Source organism: Etheostoma spectabile, unplaced genomic scaffold (genome assembly GCF_008692095.1).
Source record: "Etheostoma spectabile isolate EspeVRDwgs_2016 unplaced genomic scaffold, UIUC_Espe_1.0 scaffold393, whole genome shotgun sequence".
In the NCBI taxonomy this organism is placed as follows: Eukaryota; Metazoa; Chordata; class Actinopteri; order Perciformes; family Percidae; genus Etheostoma; species Etheostoma spectabile.
The window spans coordinates 265051-277408 of record NW_022605598.1 but is presented as its reverse complement, the minus strand read 5'-3'; the positions used below and the strand labels follow the sequence as shown (position 1 = coordinate 277408).

The 12358-nt window shown below is 39.3% G+C and overlaps 1 protein-coding gene across 2 annotated transcripts in view; it reads right to left on the bottom strand.

The window, feature by feature from the left end:
- The window catches only part of LOC116686537 (kin of IRRE-like protein 3), a 278508-nt gene that overhangs the window by 59349 nt on the left and 206801 nt on the right, over positions 1-12358 (bottom strand). The gene's annotated exons all lie outside the window — the stretch shown is intronic.

The window sequence follows — 12358 nt, the reverse complement described above, 5'->3', positions numbered from 1 at the left end:
ATTTCCTGTTCCTTTGCATGTTTGTCACACAACAGTGTTCCGGAACATCAAACCAATTTGAACAATAGTCAAGGACAACACAAGTAAACACAAAAGCACAAAATTGTAAATGAAGGTGTTTATTATTAAAGGTGAAAAAAAATCCAACCATCATGGCCCTGTGTGAAAAGTGATTGCCCCCCTTGTTAAACATACTATAACTGTGGTTGTCCACACCTGATTTCAATTTCCTCAGCCACACCCAGGCCTGATTATTGCCACACTGTTCACAATCAAGGCATCACTTAAATGGAGCTGCTTGACACAGTAAGGTCCACCAGAATTCCTTAAAAGCTACACTCATGCCGAGACCCAAAGAAATTCAGGAACAATTGAGAAAGAAAGTATGATATCTATCGTCGAAAGGGTTATAAAGCCATTTCCAAGCTTTGGGAATCCACGAACCACAGTGAGAGCCATTATCCACAAATGGCGAAGACATGGAACAGTGGTGAACCTTCCCAGGAGGGGGCCGCCGCCCAAAATTACCCCAAGAGCGCAGCGGCGACTCATCAAGAGGTCACAAAAGACCCACACCAACGTCCAAAGAACTGCAGGCCTCACTTGCCTCAGTTAAGGTCGCGTTCATGCCTCCACCATCAGGAAGGACTGGGCAAAAATGGCCTGCATGGCAGAGTTCCAAGGAGAAAACCACTGCTGAGCAAAAGAACATCAAAGCTCGTCTCAATTTCTCCATAACACATCTTGATGATCCCCAAGACTTTTGGGACAACATTCTGTGGACCGATGAGACAGAAAAGTGGAACTCTTTGGAAGGGTGTGTGTCCAAGTATATCTGGCGTAGAAGGAACACTGCATTTCATAAAGAACACTATACCAACAGTAAAATATGGTGGTGGTAGTGGTGTGTCTGGGGCTGTTTTGCTGCTTCAGACCTGGAAGACTTGCCGTGATAAAAGGAACTAGAATTCTGCTGTCTACCAAGAGATCCTGAAGGAAATGTCCGACCATCTGTTCGTGTACTCAGCTGAACAACTTGGGTTCTGCGCAGGAACTGATCCTAAACACACCAGCAAGTCCACCACCGAATGGCTGAGAAAAACAAAATGAAGACTTTGGAGTGGCCTAGCCAAGTCCTGACCTGAATCCTATTTAGAGTTGTGGTATGACCTAAAAGGACGTTCATGCTCGAAAACCCTCTAATGTAACTGAATTAGGACAATTCTCACTTACCACATTACCTTGCAACACTCTAAAGTAAAATATTATTAAAATAAATATTTTCCATCATCATCATCTACCATTTTACTTTAGGTAGAGCCCACCTTTCAATCTTTAATTATATTCATATATGGTTCCCAAAGTTTAAAAAAGTCTTTCCGTTTGCCTTTAGCAATGTAGGTTAGTCTTTCCAGACCAATACATTGTGTTCTTGTGTTCTTACATTGTTCTTTTATCCACAGGTGTATTTCAGTTCTTTATACATATGTTTTTTAATACATATATTAGACTATTGCTACAGAACAAACAACACCAATATACAGTATAAAAAGATAGATGTAAAACATTTCAGTAATTAAAACACAGAAGAAAACACACTAGAACTATATTGCTAAGGTCACAACACTACTGCTCAACACACAATACACACACAAGAACTACAATAATTGCAGATTTCACTTTTCCACACCTTGCAACAACTATATTATATAAAAAGCACACATTAGAACTTTACATTTCAACACTCACCGAGCCTCTTTGTTCAGGGCTGTTGCATATGGTACAAAACCAAGGGGATTTTTCTTTTTTTTTACATATCAACCCTCACCAAGCCTCTTTGTTCAGGGCTTTCGTACATGGCTCAAAACCAAGGGGATTTTTCTTTTGGAATTTGTGCTGCTGTAATACCAAGGCAGGGCCTGTGGAACCACCTTGCACAAGTGTCACACTGGATCTACATGGGGATAATTGATCACATAAAAAATAAAATAAATGGGGAGAAAATTTTAACATTAAGAAACCTGTAACATTGTAATGCTATGCGCACTATTCTGAGTAGAAAAACACCCAAATTGTCTCCCCCGCAGCATCAGCATTTTTTGAAAGATCCTCAACTCCACAGAATGAACCGAAGCCATCCTTTGACAATTAAAAATAATAGAAGTGTGTTACTGTTATGTTTGCAGGTTAAGATGGGAGGAAGTGGTAGTAAGTGCAAATCATAGTCATAAATTATTCTACTAATATACCTGATTTCTTCTCCCATGTCCTTTCTCAAGTTTTTCAGATATTTCTTTGATGCGGGTACGCGCAAATTCTCTGGTATTTTTTTTTAATTCCTGGATCACCGTCTTGGACATCTGTATATGTCTTAAAACAAGAAAAGAAACACTGCTCACTCAGCCTGGTCTCACAGAAATCCTTGAAATGATCACAAACTGTTAACAGCGCATTACGTGGTGGTGGCACGAAATGTGTGAAAAGTCGTGGCCCCTACAGAAAACATTGCCAATGTAAAGTCAACGAGAAGATGATGTAGCATTTGGAGCGACTATGGTAGCTAGTAGTATGAAAGCCCAAAGATCCGTGTTAGGAGGTCGGTCTGGGTGGTGGATGGGTCAAACACAGGACTTTCACCCAGGTGACCGGGATTCGTGCACCACCTGTAATGTTTCTTAAAGTCATTTTCTTCATTTCCTAAACCCATCCATACTGTTGTTCCCGCGTGTCACAGAACCGTACGCCCACCCACGACTTTTTCCTTCACTTTGGCTGTGTTTCTATCGTGGAATTCTTTTGTGGGCCAATCACGGAATTTTCGGCGATCCGTGTTCATTTCACAAAAGTCTTCTGAGGGCCAATCACAGAATTTTTGCAATTGCTTGAAACTGCCACAGATTTTGAGTTGAAGGGCCGTGTTTATTTCACAGAATTCTGTGAGATCAGGTTGGCTCACTTCATGGTACAGCCGCTTTATTGATTGAGTCTAGACCGTAACAACAGTTTATCAATAACTGGCTACACGGTGGAGTACACATAGTTCCCTTTAATACTTTTCTGTTAATCTGAAGTTGTCCTTGCCAAATAGCTGCGGCTGCTGAACAATTTGTCATGGTATGCAGACTTCTCAATATGCATATGCATAACAAATATCCTGGTGCCATCTTTTGATAGGTGTGGGTTATGTTGCCAGCCTTCCACTTGATACTGACCCAGTCCTCCTTCCCAAATCTGTTTTGGCGCATTTTGAAATACTGCCAGTAACGGATAAAAGGACAGTGAAATTCATAATTTTTCAATTAATCTTTTTGTGTTATGTATTTTTATCCTAAAATCCATGTACCCAAATCTGATGCCAGCCTTTTTTTGAGTCCTCCACTTCATCTGACTCGTACTATATTTAGAATAAAAAGGTCATCGAACCATGCCAAACATCAACAACAGCAAAAATCAATCGTTCAGTTAAAACGTTTACAAATGTACAACTTAAAAACCTCAGGTCACATTGATAAATATCACTGAACATTATTTGCAGATTTGTCCAAGGTGATTTCACCTGTTACAAATGTTTAAAATAGATATATTGTTTTCTTCACACTATTAACAAAGGCACCTTGAACAAGATTTGAGCTTGGGGTCCCCTCTGATTGAGAAGCCCAATAATAAACAAACTTCTTTTGCAACAAAGTATGACCATAAGTCTTAAATTATAGATGGGAACGAACAAACAGCAATCTGTAAAAAAAGATCTCTGAATGCCTATAGCATAACAACTATTTTCCTACCTGAAACTAGTCGGTAACGGCCTACAAAGGGCCCCTCAGACGAAGGCATGTTATGAGGAGAGTGTTTTAAATTATTTGCGTCATACACATTACATCTCTTTATTTCAGTACTGGTATCCTAGTTTTAAATCTATTTTTATAAAATTTAAGATGGATAATCTTTGCATGGATAACTGGTAACCATTCAAAGCACATGATCACTGTACTAAGTACTGAGTATACTCACCACAAACTTCCAGTGCACATTATAGCCATCAAATGTGACCTGACAAAATACGTGGTTGAATAGAAAAAAAACTGACTTATAGTAATACGCAGAAGAAAATCATAACTCATGTAAACAATTTTATCACTTGCAGGGGTAAACAAAAAAGCAAAGATGCCATTCAAAAAGTGTGAAAAACATCTTCCAAAACATCATTTAGGTTTGAAAAATCTACATGCAAACACAATTTGAACGGTGTCTTTGAAGCTTACTGATACATCTCCAAAATGAAGCCTTCAGAGCAGATTTTGCTTTCTTTGGAGCTGGCACTGCTTCTGAGGAAGCCTCTGTCCCACCCCTCTTTGCCCAACCCTTGAGATAGGTTGATATCTTCTTTTATAGGTTCAAACACTACCTTATCAGGCGTTATGACAAAGTTATGGCTCATAATGTGCTCTCTGTAAAGAGGCAAACATTTTTCTAAAAAAACAAACATTCCTGGCCTCAGTCTCTTCTCATTTAGAACGTACTATGCCAAACCTTCGCTCAACATGGCTGTTGGTCTCCCTAGTGTTGGTGGACCCAAAAGAATCATCTTTCTTGTCTGTAGCATACCTTTTCAAATTCCCCAGCAACTGTCCACTCCAGAGAGGGAATATCCCTAAATAATGTTCAAAAAGAACTTCAATTATTGCTGGGCAGTGATAGGGATTCACCTCTGAGGTCTCTGAATCGCCTTTGCTTTCTGCCAGTTGTTCTTGAACCTCCTCAAACACCTTCAGAAATTCATCTGAGCAGGCAGATCTCTGAATAATTGTTTTCCCATTTCTTCAAACTCTTTGGCCCCTTCTTCCTTGTCCTCTACTTCCAAATTAGCAATGTTGCCTTCTTTTACTGACCTTACTGACAAGGCCTTCAGGTTTTCTTTGACCAGACTGGAATTATGTTTGCCAGTCAGCATTAAACAGAAGGAAGGAACAACCCCAGTGCAGTTGCCATTGTTGTTGTGTTTTGCAACCTTGCAAAGACAAACTCCATTAATACTTGCTCAGATGTTATTTTTTACCAATTAGCTGTCTGACAGCCTTCAGGATATGTGCAGCACATACAGTATGTGGAGAACAGTGTTGTTTCCAACTTCCCTCCAGGTCTTCTGATTCTGGCAAATAGCATCGTCAAGGTAGCGGACAATACTTTCTCTGTTAAAGGCCATCAGAACACTTTGGAGAGAAGACAGCTGTAGTCTGTCTCTATTTGGTGAACCCTCAATTTGGTGTGTTGCAACACTTTTCGGACAAACCGCATGCAGTCTTCTGTAGTAGAATTTACTCACTCATTCATGCACAGCCCTTGCTATTTTCCCTCTTCTTGTATTGCTTGCCGTCCTGAATTTTATGTTTTATTTTATCTGCCCAATCTGTTGAACTGTTATCCTCGCTGCACTGCCTTTTGCTGGCTCATTTTTCCTTTTAAATACATATTTCTGATTGCATGAGGGAAATGTACATCTTGCCGTTGTTTTTTTTCCTGCTGTGATAACGTTTCACTTGCTGGCTTCTGAGAGATAGAGTACAACAGGGATTCTTCTTTTGAAAACTATTAAACAACACATGGGTCCATGGTTGCCTTAATTTGCAACCACACATTGGAACAAGTCTGCTCCACTGCATTTTATTCAATAAAATGAATTTTGTTGCTGTCACTGGCAACCTCTTCCACTTTCCTTTGTTTTCATCATTCCTGGTCAAGTCTTCAGATGATTGTATGTTATCTTCAACTGATGAATTATCTTCATTCACCAAATCTCTGACATTACAAGTATTTTTCCAAATAACCCACAGCCAATGACGGTTGCTTTTAAGGTCTTCACCAAAAATGACTGTTGACAATTCTGAACATATGTCAGATGAATAGCCAATATCCCTTTCTGTAATGTTCACATCCTTCATTGACCTTACAACTGCCTCAGTTCCACCAACCACTGTCCATACATATTTTGTTTTTGAACCCCCGCTCCATCTCATTCTAATTGCCTGCCTCTCAATCCTGAAGAAGGGGACACTGGCAAATACAGAATTGGTCAAAAAAGGTGAGAATAAACTCTCATGCCTGTGTTACGTAGTTACAGATTACAAATTACAGATTAAATGATTCAAACCGTTACAATGGCTGATAATTTACCTATGTTATTACCTGCATTCCCTATCAGCTGTGTGTAATGTTGTGTGAGTGTGTGGTAATCATGTTGGTTTCTAGATTGACATGGTTTAAGGGATGGATATAGATAGACAGATGAATGTTGGTAGAAAAATAGTTGAATGGATATGTATAGGTAGATAGTTTGATGGCTGAATGAATGGTTTGAAGTGGATGGATAAGGGATTTTTATGCACGGTGATACATTTAAAAAAAACACATATATACACTACCGGTCAAAAGTTTGGGGTCACTTAGAAATTTCCATTGCACACCATTATAGACAGAATACCAGCTGAGATCAGTTGCATTGCTTTTTTAACCAGGGCAGCAGTTTTCAGATTACATTATGTGCTTACATGATTGCAAAAGGGTTCTCCAATGTTTTTCTAGTTAGTTTTTTTTAAATGATATCAGATTAGTAAACAAAATGTGCCTTTGGAACGTTGAAAGAATGGTTGTGGATAATGGTCAATGCAGATTTTACATTAAAGATCTGCCATCCACTCAGATCAGCTGGTATTCTGTCTATAGTGGAGTGGAATGGAAATTTGTAAGTGACCCCAAACCTTTGACCGGTAGTGTATATGTGTATATATATATATATAAAAATTAGAGACTTTCATTCACTTTTTTATTACCTGAGTGTTGTATATGAAAATTTCACAATATCTTATAAATATGTCAGGAAATATACTGTGGGCTTTGGCAGATACTTTATTATACTAATAATAAAAATAAAAACATATAAGGGAGCAACTAACTCGGATCCATCCATCCATCTTTGTCCGCTTATCCGGTAAAATATTCTGACCCTCCCTCCTGTAGTAGTGACTAGCGTACTTACAGCCTACACATGCCCTATTAGCCCTAGCATACTACTAGTCGTCACTAAACAGGCTACCATAATAACCTACTAGAGAAAACCCCTGCATGTGATGGCATTATGGTCAACAGGGGTCATAGCAAGTCCAACACATTAAAATCTGAATTTGCTCTCTGCCACATTACTTAAAGGGAAAAAAAAATGCACTTGTGTTTGTAATTTTGTCACCAAAATTAATTAAATTCACATTAGAGCAGGACAATGATATTTCAAAAGCAGCTCACTAATTAATCATCTCAATATCATCAATGATAAGTGCTAACAACACTTCCTAACTTTTTAAGCTATGTAACTATGTCTGAAAAGAACATTCAATCATAGCTCATAAATCTACAATAGCATATATAAAAAAAAAAAAAGACTGGACCGCATTAATTTTAAATGGAATTGAAAACGTTTAAAGTCGGGTATCATTTAATGTCTTTCCCCAGAATGAATCAGTGCTCACGCTGGGTCACAATCCAGGCAGATGGGAAACAATCCTTATTGGCTAGTATCAGCATCCATTCCATGCTTGTTTTTATTTGGTATTGGCCATACTGAGGCTGAGCGATGGAGCTTCAGGTAGAGATCCTACTAAGCACTTGTAAATGCCCTCAGAGGCATGAGGGTTAACCAAACGGCCATTCAAGTTAGGTCAGCGTCCCAAAGAAGTAATGCTGTTATAACTTTTCAGAACATTGATCTAACGGCACTTCATTTGCAACATTTCACAGTTGTCCATGTTTTTAATATGCAAAACAGAGGAAATTGTTCAACACAGAACTATTTAAACAGTTATATGTTTGCTATTCCTAAGATTCTTACGATTTTCACCTGTTCCATAGCCTGACGTCGGCATCGTAGAATATGAGTGTGATTCTGCTCCATTGGTCTGTGATTCTTGGGCATGTTTCAACCATAGACCGCTCTATGGTTTCAACCAAACCAGGAAAGAAAATTCCACTGCACTCAATTGGATAGACCTACAACCAATCAGAGCAACAGAACTCAACACTTATGACAAGAGAAGACGGTGTATCGTCTCCATAACAACCAGTCCTAACTTTCAACTTTTAGGCTTTTTGTAGCTGTATTATGTATCATTTGTTTCACGTAAACATGAATGTGGATAACATTACTGACTGCGAGATGCTTGCTACAGTTGCATTTCTAGTGATGAATCAGCAAAAACATTTTATTTCTTTGATTGATCGCCGCTGTGCGCTCTCTCTCTCTCTCTCTCTCTCTCTCACGGACAATATTTTCTGTTTTGTGCAATAACACTGGCTTAGAATTTGTGCAATGCTCCGCTGCTACTATTTATTCATTATTACTGTTAACCATTACAACTCCTTAATTATGTAAATACTGTATCATAAAAATTCAGATTCTTCAGTCACTCTATCTCACCTTAACCATATAACGTTACGTGCCTTCGGGCAGACTTGAACAGCAGAGTTGCAGCGACACCACCAGCTGGTTTGAGTCAAATTAAGCTAAAGCTGCATTTTGTACACGGTAGCTTGTGTCATAGTGGAATGTGGATAAATCAAAAAAGCTATAATATTATGTTTGTACGTGCCTTAGCTTGCTAACACATAGCTAACATTAGCTTACTAACAGCTAACCTGTCCTCTCTGGTAGACGAGGGTGCTAAAATCATCGTTTGACATACTTAAATCTCGTGATTTTAGCTAGCTACCAGCACTTTGTGGTTATTTTCGACACCTGTGGGGGCGGGACTTAAATGTGCTTTCTCTCTATGGTAGGATGGAAGTGGGCCATAGTGGGATGTGATTGGCTGGTATTCAGAAGAGAGACAAACCAGTGGACCAATCATGTGATCTCTCTTCTCTCTGTGGGCAGATCTGGACTGGAGTGCAGCCCACGCAAACAGACCGGGCCACGGTAGCCTACTCCTGATGGCCAATCCATACCTGCACTGCTCCGTACATCATGGCTTATACTCACAGCTCTGTGTTGGCTAACATTCACATCACAGCAATATACAATGTGAGGTCATGTTTTTTTATCTTTTTTGTTTTGACAGATACATATCAGTTAAATTAAATTGATATTCAACAAACGATGCACCCACAAATAATATGCTATTGGTTTAGAATACACTGAAGCTCAGTTTGCTTGCATGCTGCTACATAACCCTTATTTCAGACAATGAAAAAAAGTGTCTAAAATCAAAGAGCTAAGAAAAGCAGCAAGTGTTGCCATGCACCACTATGCAAGTCTGCCACATTGTGATTCTGTTCCACTGGATCACTGCTGTCTGCATTTGAGGCCAGATGTCAACAGCAGGAATCCATAAGCATCATTAGCAAGCATATTTCTTGACCAGTCTTTTAAAAAAATTAGAAGCACTCCAAAGCAAAACCAGCTTCAACTAGCAGAACACGAAAAGAAAACTTTCTCTCTTGAAAAGAAAAGGAGACATTAAAATAAACGTATGAAATGAATAAGCAATGACATAATGAACCAAATACATATTAGATGGAATAAGGAAATGCCTCACTAAATTAACTAAATTAAAGATTAATGAAAGAAAATGTCATTGCTTATAGTACAAAGAGTGTTAGTGTTTACTTCTTTATTTATTAACATAGCTTAATTTTTATAAATGTAAGAATAATTAATCCAGAAAGCAGTCTTTTATTTATTATACCGCAGTTTTATTTATTCAGCTTGTCAGTCATGATGAAGAAGGCAGGCCTAGACACTGAATGGATAATCAGCAGACTTTCTCCGCACTGGAGAAATTTATTTACTTGTTTACCCCTAATTTCCACCGGATGTGTAACGGCCGCGGATCGGCTCCGCTGCATGTCGGCTCCGTGCTCCGCCGTCCGTCAATACCCACCAGGTCCGGATTTGTTGCGGAATGGCTGCGACCAGGACTGACAGCTGTAGTCTAGAGGACCCACAAGATCTCACGAATTTATGTAGAATAAAACTACAAAAACAACAACAGTTTGTTTCCATACAAAGGAGAAGAGGGAAAACAACTCTGTGCTGTGTTTTCAAGGTGTAGTGCAGTGAAATATGATCCACCGTGAGCACGTTCTATTTTATTTTGAAAATTAACCGGATGTTTCATTTTGTTTCTGTGCTCAACTTCCTGTCCCATACTATCTGCCGTGTGCGGAATTATGCAGAGCTCTCCGGTGTCCGGCAAAAATAGAAGCTCTGCATATCTACTCCAGACTGATGCGGATTGCCGGTGCTGGGACAGAGTCGGGACGCAACAGTCCGTGGAAGTACACACATTGACTTTAATGGAAACTTAATGACTCTGCCTAATGACGGAGCCGTTACACATCTGGTGGAAATTGGGGGTCAGGTACTGTATCGTCCAGGGCTCTCAAGTCTCATGCATTCCCTGTGAGACACATTTCAACCAGTTCCCACACTCACAAGCCACACCTTGTATTTCTCTCTGTTGAAGACTAAACGCACTGAAAGACACTTGATACGCCTCATTTGATGATTCTATTGCGCACTTCAGGCAATTGCCAACATCACAAAACCAGCAGTATTTTAGAAAATGCTGCTGTTGAGGCCAACGTAATAGTCTAACCCTATCAGTGGTTGCATTAGACGTTCCCCCTTCACGTAATAGTCTACGTAGGCACCGCTGCTGCAGAATTATGAGCCAGATTCACACGATCCATATCCTCAGCTCTCGTGTTTCAACGTAGAAATTGAACAAATAGACTGTAGAGCGGATCTCTGAGGAGTACAGTGGACTTGTCTGGGGCCAAATTTTATTTTTGTTAAATTTGTATTTTATCTGGCCCACAACAATTTATTTCATGTGGATGAAGTTGTCTGTAATTTATCCAATTGGCCAATTTATTTAGTTATATTTTCTATTGTTAGTCAGTTAGGAACTTCCAAAACACATGAAAGTTTGATGTTTGAAGTAGGGGTGCAGGTGGAACTAAAAAAATGAGTCTAGTGATTATTATTGTAATAGTTCTGATCAGTCAGGAATAGGCGGATTTAAAATATAAAGAGCTATTTACAAAACTGTGTGAGCTATAACACACAAGAAGTCTAATTTTCCTTTACAATAATTCACCACATTTACAATCAGGGATGTAAACTTATTAAAATACGCAATAATTAAGATCAGAGTATATGATGGAATGGAATAGTGGCATTAAATGTGCAGTGAAAGTGAAATGCCGTTGCTAACTCCGCCCAAATACAGTAGCTGACAAATTCATGTGATGCTTCAGAGGAAAGGACGTCTCATCCTTCTAAAACATGGAGGACGGCAAGATGGCGTCTGTTGTCGCTCTGCAATATGAAATAGCAAACATCGTTTTTTGAACAGTTAACATGAATTGAGGGCTTTCAAATGCTATCCTAATACTTGACAACTTGAAGACTTCTTGAAGAAGAGGTTTTTCTTGGCTTTTTTTAAAACCAGCTAAAGTTAGTGGCTGACGCAAACTTTATGGCTAACTGTACAGACGGAACGGACTGTTATTTCTTTTTTGGCCAGTGGTCCTCGGTTGACCCACATATTCTTGAATAATATATAAGCGAGGCCTCTGAACTGCTCTATATGCTTAGGCTTGCACATGTGAGTCTTAACTAAGGTAAGAGCAGGCTTGTACAACAGATTTACAGTGGTCATGACTTTTAATGTTGCCTACTCTACCTCTGGGCGGATTATTCATCTCAGGAGTACAAAAAAACAAAATCAAAAAACCTCCAGCCAAGTTCTACTGTAAACATTAAAGTGCTCATATTATCTGGGATTTGGGGTGTTTTTTTGTGTCTCTGGAGCTTCCACACACATACAAACTTGGGAAAAAACTATCCATGCTGTTTTGAGTGAGATACAGGTTTCCTGCCTTCAGTCTCCGGGTGAGCTGTTCACAATCTGCACAGCTTTCTACGTGACTAGTCGAGACGAGGTGGCTAACTGTAAAATGCTAGCTCGTTCTAAATTGCAAAACACTGCTACAACAAACACTAATTCACCATAATCTCCAAAAGAACTACTTCCATGTCCCAGTTCTGCAGGTATTCCACAAGTGTCCCTCGTCTAGAAGAAGTCACCCAGCTAATCCTGCCTTGGACTAACCAACGTTGGAAAAAGAGTTATCTAGCTGATGGGATCTTACCTAGCTACTGAGCATATGCATCTCCCAACAAAGATAGTATAGAAGTGAGATGTCTCACTCTGTAAAAACAGAGACCTAAACACAGGGTGAAAACCGGATCTGCAGCAATATGCAGTACAACAAAAACATGGTGTTTTTTGAAAATGAAACCATG